Here is a 9,922-nt window from a genome sequence, read left to right on the forward strand (position 1 = left end):
AGCATACCTAGGATCCGGCTCAGCTCCAATCATCTCGTCCGCAGCAACAGCGTCTAGGCGAGGAGTAGACTGGATAAGACCGACACTTTTCTTGTTGCGGGGTGGTGACTGAGAGGTCTTTGCTTTCAGAACTGCACAATCTGAAAACAAATGGCCCACTTCATGACAGTAAAAACACTCTCTTTTTTCTGTAAGTCTTCTGGCGGGGTCAGGCGAAGACCGGCGTGCCTGAGACGCCGATGGGACGACAGTACGAGACCCACTAAACACAGTTTTGTGGGTCAGAGCATATTCGTCCGCCATAACAGCGGCCTGGGTCAACGTCTCTACCTTCCGCTCATTCAAGTACACCACTAGGTGCTCAGATAAATGGTTCTTGAATTCTTCTAATAAAACGAGCTCTTTCAGATCCAACAAAGTTGTTACCTTGCTCGCTGCACACCAGCGCTCAAATAGAGACTCCTTGTCCCTACCAAACTCCACGAATGTACGACTCCCCACTTTCTTATGAGACCTGAAGCGTTGCCTGTAGGCCTCAGGTACTAGCTCGTAGGCTCTAAGCACTGTTGCTTTAACCACATCATACTGCAAACTGTCTTCCAGGGAAAGCGCTGCCACCACTTCCTGGCCCTTTCCAGACAGCTTGCACTGCAGGAGAAGAGGCCACACCTCCTTTGGCCACTGCAGAGCGACGGCTACACGCTCAAATGCTACGAAGTAGCGGTCTACTTCGGTCTCCCTAAACGGTGGAACCATAGGAACGTTTTGGCTCACCTTAAATGGAGGCGGCTCACGTGGACCCGAGGGTGAGACGCCTACACCTGCCTCGAGCTCCATCTGCCTAATTTTAATTCTGACCTCCTTATCTGCTTCTATTTTTCGGAGTTCCAACTCAAAATCATATCTTTTTCTCTCCTCTCTGTCTTTCAGTTCTGCCTGAAGATGGGCCATTTGTTTACCGCTGGGCCGCCGCAGCGATCCCCCCTTCCCGCTGGGCCGCCGCAGCGATCCCCCCTTCCCGTTGGGCCGCCGCAGCGATCTCCCGTTCCCGCTGGGCCGCCGCAGCGATCTCCCCTTCCCGCTGGGCCGCCGCAGCGATCCCCCCCTTCCCGCTGGGCCGCCGCAGCGATCCTCCCCTTCCCGCTGGGCCGCCGCAGCGATCCTCCCGTTCCCGCTGGGCCGCCGCAGCGATCTCCCGTTCCGAGGCTCAGTCCCAGCCCCGACTCGGCCAGTTTTTTTTTTTTTTTCACCTCAGCAACACGACACAACCTGACTAACCAGTCTAGCTACACGACTCCGCTTACACCACGCCGTACATGCCCCAATCACTGACCACAAGAAGATCCTCTCAGCAGTAGCGGGCCAACAGAATATCCCGGATGAGCCCCCATTTGTTACGCACCAGCTCCCTAGAAGGGAGGGGACCGTTGACACGCCGCTGCTCAAGACCCAAGTGTATCACTACAAGGGGCATGTGGGGGTCGTGGTGCAAGGAGGACGCAAGAGTTTTACCGTGTATAGATTTCTTTATTTATTCTAATCACACGGATTGCAGGGAGAAGGGCTGGGCAGAACCAAAGCAATGAAACAAACAAAAAATACACAGGCTAGTTCCTATATATATAGTGTCGTAGCTTTGGCACGCTAACCAAAAATACAGGTGGTGGTCTGCCCAGGTCTAGCTAGTGTTCCTAGACAGAGACTCACTGCGGGTGATGTATGCCCATGGGCCTCTAGTCTAGCCACAACGGCTCCCTTCCCCCTGGGACAAAAAAAAGGAAAAGAAGAACACGGTTGTTAGAAAACAAAACGGATGTACTAATAATGAAAACAGCTCTCAACAACTAAAACACAGACAGAACAGTTAATCCACCCCAAAATGCAAAACAAAGGTCTGACCATCCAGTATCACCCATGTGGCCCCCCCAGGGGCCTGAAGACTGTGGCCTTTTGAGCTCCAACCAGGTGCAGCCACTAACGATCCTGAGGTCCTCAGCCAATCAGGGGGGGCGGCGGGGGCTGGTAACTCCTGTCAATTTGAGAGAAGGGAGATGCACACACACACACAAGCAACCTTAACAAACAAAAATGCACATACACACATACAAGGCCCTGCTGTGGAACACAGGGCCGTAACACCGATATACAGTGAGGAAAATAAGTATTTGAACACCCTGCTATTTTGTAAGTTCTCCCACTTAGAAATCATGGAGGGGTCTGAAATTGTCCTCGTAGGTGAATGTCCACTGTGAGACATAATCTAAAAAAAAAATCCAGAAATCACAATGTAGGATTTTTTAAACTATTTGTATGATACAGCTGCAAATAAGTATTTGAACACCTGAGAATATCAATGTTAATATTTGGTACAGTAGCCTTTGTTTGCAATTACAGAGGTCAAAAGTTTCTTGTAGTTTTCCACCAGGTTTGCTCACACTGCAGGAGGGATTTTGGCCCACTCCTCCACACAGATCTTCTCTAGATCTGTCAGGTTTCTGGGCTGTCGCTGTGAAACACGAAGTTTGAAAGATTCTCTATTGGGTTTAGGTCTGGAGACTGGCTAGGCCACGCCAGACCCGTGATATGCTTCTCACAGAGTCACTCCTTGGTTATCCTGGCTGTGTGCTTTGGGTCATTGTCATGTTGGAAGACCCAGCCTCGACCCATCTTCAATGCTCTAACTGCGGGAAGGAGGATGTTCCCCAAAAGCTCATGGTACTCATCATTCTTCTTCCTCCAAACACGCTTAGTGGAATTATGACCAAAAAGTTATTTTTGGTCTCATCTGACCACACGACTTACTCCCATGACTCCTCTGGATCATCCAAATGGTCATTGGCAAACTTAAGACGGGCTTTGACATGTGCTGGGGAACCTTCCGTGCCATGCATGATTTCAAACCATGACGTCTTAGTGTATTACCAACAGTAACCTTGGAAACGGTGGTCCCAGGTCTTTACAGTTCATTGATCAGCTCCTCCTGTGTAGTTCTGGGCTGATTTCTCACCTTTCTTAGGATCATTGAGACCCCACGAGGTGAGATCTTTAGACCCAGTCCGAGGGAGATTGACAGTCATGTTTAGCTTCTTCCATTTTCTAATGATTTCTCCAACAGTGGACCTTTTGTCACCAAGCTGCTTGGCAATTTCCCCGTAGCCCTTTCCAGCCTTTTGGAGGTGTACAATCTTGTCTCTGGTGTCTTTGGACAGCTCTTTGGTCTTGGCCATGTTAGTAGTTGGATTCTTACTGATTGCATGGGCTGGATAGGTGTCTTCATGCAGCTATCGACCTCAAACACGTGCGTCTAATTTAGGATAATAAATGGAGTTGAGGTCAACATTTTAAAGGCAGACTAACAGGTCTTTAAGGGTCAGAATTCTAGCTGATACACAGGTGTTCACATACTTATTTGCAGCTGTATCATACCAATAAAGTTAAAAAATCATACATTGTGATTTCTGGATTTTTTCTTTTTAGATTATGTCTCACAGTGGACATGCACCTAAGATGACAATTTCAGACCCCTCCATGATTTCTAAGGGGGAGAACTTGCAAAATAGCAAGGTGTTCAAATACTTATTTTCCTCACTGTACATGAAAATCTTATGTATTATTATCTCTATTATAATATGACCAAGGAAAATATGTTCTTGTAATTGGCAGAGGTCCGAAGAAGATATGTAAAAAAGTCATGGAGCAAAATGGAATTGTCTGCGGTGATGAAACACTTCAAGGCCCACATTTTGAAGGGACACTTGGCAACAAAAATGGAGTGTGAGCAGTGCAAGCTTGCCGAAGACCATGTTTTAAAAGAACGGACTGTACAAAACATCAGAGACTTTGTAAGGAACAGGGGACAGATGTCCACAAAAGGAAATGTAGTTTGAGTGGATACGTCCAAGAAACCTCTTTAAAGCACTTGCTCAGTAAAATGTACTGCACCTGTTACTGCACCTTTTGAAGCAGTATAGTTTACTGCACTTGTTACTGCATCTGAAGCAATACTTAAGTAGATATACATTGCCAATATGTAATGTTTGAAAATGGTATACATTACAATAAATGTATTTTCGTATAAAGGCATTCTTATTTCGGGGTAGGGAGGGGCCCCGATAAACATGTGTATATGTATATAGCCATCCCCAGGATGGTCCTCATAACCAAGGGTCTGGTCACATTTGTGTATGTGTACTGGTAATGTCCCGTTAAACCAGGATGGTCCTCATAACCAAGTGTCTGGTCATGTTGTTGTATGTGTACTGGTAATGTCCTGTTAATCCAGGATGGTCCTCATAACCAAGGGTCTGGTCACATTTGTGTACTGGTAATGTCCTGTTAAACCAGGATGGTCCTCATAACCAAGGGTCTGGTCACATTTGTGTACTGGTAATGTCCTGTTAAACCAGGATGGTCCTCATAACCAAGGGTCTGGTCACATTTGTGTACTGGTAATGTCCTGTTAAACCAGGATGGTCCTCATAACCAAGGGTCTGGTCACATTTGTGTATGTGTACTGGTAATGTCCTGTTAATCCAGGATGGTCCTCATAACCAAGGGTCTGGTCACATTTGTGTATGTGTACTGGTAACGTCCTGTTAAACCAGGATGGTCCTCATGACCAAGGGTCTGGTCATATTGTTGTATGTGTACTGGTAATGTCCTGTTAAACCAGGATGGTCCTCATGACCAAGGGTCTGGTCATGTTGTTGTATTTGTACTGGTAATGTCCTCATAAATAAGGGTGGTCTTCATAAATCACCATTATGATAGGATCCCGCCCCATCCCCACAGTCCTGTAAAATGTCAAGTCTTCAGATCTCCTGCCTCTTTCACCAGAAATTAATTCTGAACAGAAGGCTTTGTTCCCTACATCATGAGGACCATTTCAATAGTTCTTAGATCTCTCTGGGACAAAGGGAAAGGTGTGTCCCCATAAACCATGGATTGAGCAAGTACGGGAAAAATGTCCTGACAAACCACCTTTACCTTTACCCGCGTTTGTTTGTGTGTGTGTGTGTGTGTGAGTGCGTGCCAAGCTACTTCGAGTGATGGATCGTAAGCTAGGCCCAATCTAGTCCTGACCATGGCACAGACTAAGAGAGGGTTCAGTGTGTTCTGGCTCAAGTGTATGTCAGCAACCCCGCAGAAGAGCTGCATTTTCCTGATCTGCTTATTTTGTCACAAATTCTCAGTCTTATTGGGTTTTTTCTCCTGCCTGCTTGTCAATTAACTCTGTCATCAACACAAGATCATTTCTCATTGTCTTCACCTGGTCCTCATGCCCTTCCCACTTGTAGCCCATTCCCTCATTAGTCCCTCACTATTTAGGTCCCCACACTTGCCCTCTGTCAGATTGCCTTGTGTGTATGCCAGGTTTTCCAGTGTTTCTGACCTAGCCTGCCTTTTTGACCCCGAATTCCCTGCCCACTCCTTTTCGGATTTGTTTGCCTGTCTGATTGCCATCCTGGTTCTGAGCCCCGCCTATTCTCGTTTAGGGGTTCCCTGCCTGCCCCTCTGGATTTGTTTGACTGTTGGACTGATATACCGGTGTTTGATCTGACTGCACCAGTAAAGAACTTTGATTGGATTTCTGTTTCCGAGTTGTGTTTTTGGGTTATGTTACTTGTAATCCATACCTATTTAGATCACACCAAAATCACATCCTATAGAACGGGCTTTTCTGTAAGGACACCTGCAGAATGACACTCTACCCACATCCATTCGTTCAACTAAAAAAGGGGGCAAATCTCCTCCACTCATTGCCCCTGATAAAGGCTGCACTCAGGCCAAGGTATTGGGAGTGGTTTCTTTGATCTAATTTAATTGAACTCAATGAAACATTCATTACATTACAGGTCAGCAGACATTTATCCAAAGCGACTTACATTACACTTTAAACCCGTGGCTTTTTTCACATTTTTGCCCGGGGAGCTATTAGGGGTTGGATGGAACATGGGTCAGCCTGGAATCGAACCACCAACCTTGTGCTTCCCAGCACACCTTCTCTAACCCCTGCGCCATGACGACCCCATTCCTCCAGGTAATTTAGTTTGTTCAGTCGGGAGAGAACCTCAACTAAATACAGTGGTGAAATATATGGATCAATTCTATTCCAGTAATTGTGTTAATTGGGCTAGATGGAGGTGAATATGTAATCTAGAATAATGCAGGGTAATTGTCAGCATGTAAAGTACATGGGGTTTTAGTAGGTCTAATTAACACCAAGGATGATCAATTAATGTCAGATGAAACTAGAGTGAGACCAGCCCTTGAGCAGATAAAGGGCACAAAACCAGGCCAGAATCCACTTCCAACAGGAATCCCCTGTACTCATCACGAACAAATAGATGAATGCTTCACATTCACATATGTTCGAAATTTTAGTCTTCGCTTAGAAAATGCTCCAAACACAACTGCAACAATATGTTTTGTAATTGACTCCATTTTGGCTCCTGGGTGGCTGAGGGAGGGAGCAGCAACAAGAGCCGGGTGAAGTAAAAATCCAGACCTGCACTGCAGCCGTTTCCCTGCTGTGAGGCTTCCAATAAAGCCTCCTTTTAGAGTAGCTCAGCTTGACTCTCAACGTGAAACTGGGCTATCACGTAGATGTGTTTTTAGCCCAGGTTTTATAGGACCTCTATAAAAGGCTGTTAGAAGTTTTGTGTGCCATATGCATTTATTTACCAGTAACACATATACATATATTTACAGCTCAAAACCCTCACAGATGTTCCCCTCTGTCTTAACAGAAATAATTATAGGAATTATACTTTTAATCATGGGTATGCCATTTCCATTTGCCAAAAAACTAGAACGTTACAGAGCTGATGAGTTAAAGTTAACTTGTCATACAAAAAACTGCATCAATTATATTTCAAGCCAAAACATATTGGTGAGAAGCATGATGAGGAATGGAAGCAGGATGAGTGAATGACAGAAGTGCAGTTTCAAAGACTGCATCGCTCCCTGAAAAGGGAGTACACACTGAAATCCCAGTACATACAGGCCTGCATTGTGTGACACATAAGCTAAACCTAGTGTCACTTCCTGTTTTACTTCAAACGTTTGGGTCTGTTTCCTGTTTCATTTAGTGGTGTATTTAAGCCATGTGTGTCAAGTCATTGATTGTTGTTACCAGGTTTGTGAGTTCAGTTTTGCCCCCAGGCATTTTTTGGTTGCAAATCTGCGATTGAGTCCTGCTTCTGGCACCTCGACTTGACAGAATGACTCGACCCTACAAGGACTCAGCAGAGTTGTTTCTCAGTTCTACGGAACCGCCGCATGCGGTTCAGGCCCCTGGACGCCTGACCCTGATCCCGACTCTGGGCTGCCCCTCCGGGGAACTCGCGGTCCTCTGCCTGCTCTCCGGGCCGACCATTTTTGTCTATATAAAGTATTTTGATAGTTAAATGCATTGAGCAAACTCAGAAATCCAGTGCAGATTTAGGGCAGGTTGAGGTGAACTCTTTACTCATGGCATTTTTTTTTATCACCACGCATTAGCAATGAAATTGAAGGACGTTTGGGAAAGTTGTTGGACTGCTTGAAAGGTTTAACAAACCAGATTTGGAGAAACAAATGATGATGCCATTGAACCATACTTTGAAAGTAAAACCATTACCTACTAGGAAGCTGTATCTGAGTTCTTAGGGCAATGTCCATAGAGGTAAGGGGTCTCTTTGTTTGTAGTTGATCAGAACCTTGATGTCTGTGCCCGTTTCCTCAGCTGAAGCTGAGCGCAGTTTTAGTGCGTAAAAAGGTTGCGGTCAACAAGGTCCCCGCAGCGTGTGAATAATGTCTCTGTATGCCATGTGCATCAAGTTGCTCTGGACAAGACTGAGCTTTAAGATGTAGGCCACCAGTTTCTCTTTTTTGGTGCATTTAAATAAAACACATCAAAAGAAAAGTAGCTGTGCATAAAGGAGGAATGCACTTTATATATAGCCTATTGAGTGCTGCAGAACAGATTTTGGTTTTATTTTGTTTTGTCTTTTTAGGCTACTCAACTGACGTGACGTATTTAGGATATAGAATATACACTTATTGTATTTTGTTATTGTTATTCTGTTCCAAGTATCACAAATGTTAATAAAGTTTTAATTTAATATGAATAATAAATATTTATTTTACCCAAGATAAAAATGTACTTTTATACAAAGAAAAAAGATACGACCGTACACCATTTTAGCTTTGTTACCACTTGATTTTTTTTGGATTTTGGAAAAACCTAGTATTTACTATTCCATCGAAGTCAAGGTTTTTACTTTAGTGTAAAAACTTTTGTTACAGGTAAATTTTCTCAACTTTCATCAAGTCAAATTTCTCATTCAGTACAAACTAAAATGTATAATTATACCTTAATTTGTAAATATTCTTCTGACATGCAAAGACATCACTTAATGTAGTTCAATACAGTTCTATATTTTGCTTTATTTCAAATAAAATGCCACAACAGTCAGTTTGATCTTGTTTACATAATAGAAATAATGACAGGAAAATTCTCTTCAAAAGACCTTCGTCTTCCCTGAGGTACAGAATGATGCACTTCAGCACACACTCCCTTTTCAGATTCACCTCAAGGCTCTACAGTGCGAACACAGAAAAATGTTATACGGTCCAATTTTGCCTCTTTACAAAAAAATGCAGACACTGTACAATATACGAGTAAGTACTTGGAGTTACAGTAACTGAGTTTTACAGAGGCTTTCATCTACTACTGGGAAGTATACTGGTTCATGCAGTGTACTGCTTCTGCACAGTCGTACTGATGCAGTGTTGCAAATAACAATTCACCTGTGCAAAACCAGCGTCCTGCTACATTGAGTTCATAGACATGATCTGAAAAAATGGTTTGTCAGACCTCTCCGCTCTAGTTTGAGCGAACCAGTTAAAAGCCCTCACAGTCAATAGATAATGTGCAGTATATCTTCCTACATTTAATATAACTCCTTAATGGAACATTTTATGAAAATGAACACAATTGCTTCTTTTTTAAATTATTATTAATGTGATAATGATCAAGTATGGATGTATGTATCAATACATCACAATTGATCAGGACTTCATTCTGACAACTCTTCCCTCCTTTCTGATTATCTCAATCAGCCGTGGTGCTTGTCCAAGGTAGCCAGGAATCACGGTTGTGATTCTCAGAAATTCCCCATTGACCTTTAAAAAAAACAAAAGAGTACATTGCATGTTACAGTATAACTTTGTGGTGTGTGTGGGTTTTTTTTTTACATCAAGTGTCAAAACATGAATTTTGTATTGGTGTGGCATCATTTATTTGCAGGTTTCTAATAAGGGATAATCGCATTAATTATATAAGCAATCACTGACGTATTGCCATTGATTACAAAAGTTACTAGCCTCATTCATTGTGAACAATGCAGGACATCTCTCTTTCAACTCCTAATTCCTTTCCCACGATTTCTTGTCTTTGCAGTGAAAAGGTCTTGGCCATTTTATCCTTTATCACTGCACAATGCATAATTTTGCTTCTTTACTTCACTTAAAAGTGACTTAAAAAAAGTCTCCTTTTCTAATTTGTCTGGGGTCTCTCCAGTTGGTATTTTCAGGTATGTAGTTGGCCTCCACTCTCACAGGTGTCTTAACTTTTTTTTCTGGCAATGAATCTTCTGGAGCTTTGGACTATGTTCTGCTACCTTTTCCAGAATACATGACTGTCACGTTGTGGGTTCTTGGGGGGTAACAGAGTCGGCACGACACAGCAGGTTTAGTTTAGTCTAACTTTGGTTGCAAAGTGAGCGAGGTCTCCCGGCGTCTCCCGATCGCCCTTACTGCATTTTAAAGTCACAACACAAACATAGTCAACATACAATCAGCTGAGCTGAGGCCAATTTTCTCCACCTGGTTCCCTGAGCCTCTCCCCCTGCAGACTAAAACCACGCCCGCCACCACA

General features: G+C 43.8%; 1 long non-coding RNA gene across 1 annotated transcript; it reads left to right on the forward strand.

Moving 5' to 3' along the window:
• The first annotated feature begins 223 nt into the window (after positions 1-223).
• LOC144407990 (uncharacterized) lies at positions 224-1,012 on the forward strand. Its single transcript, XR_013467730.1, has 3 exons — positions 224-357; positions 604-806; positions 931-1,012. It is a non-coding gene; the product is annotated as an uncharacterized LOC144407990 (long non-coding RNA).
• Positions 1,013-9,922: the final 8,910 nt, after the last annotated feature.

This window comes from Gasterosteus aculeatus, chromosome 5, assembly GCF_964276395.1.
Source record: "Gasterosteus aculeatus chromosome 5, fGasAcu3.hap1.1, whole genome shotgun sequence".
NCBI lineage: Eukaryota > Metazoa > Chordata > Actinopteri > Perciformes > Gasterosteidae > Gasterosteus > Gasterosteus aculeatus.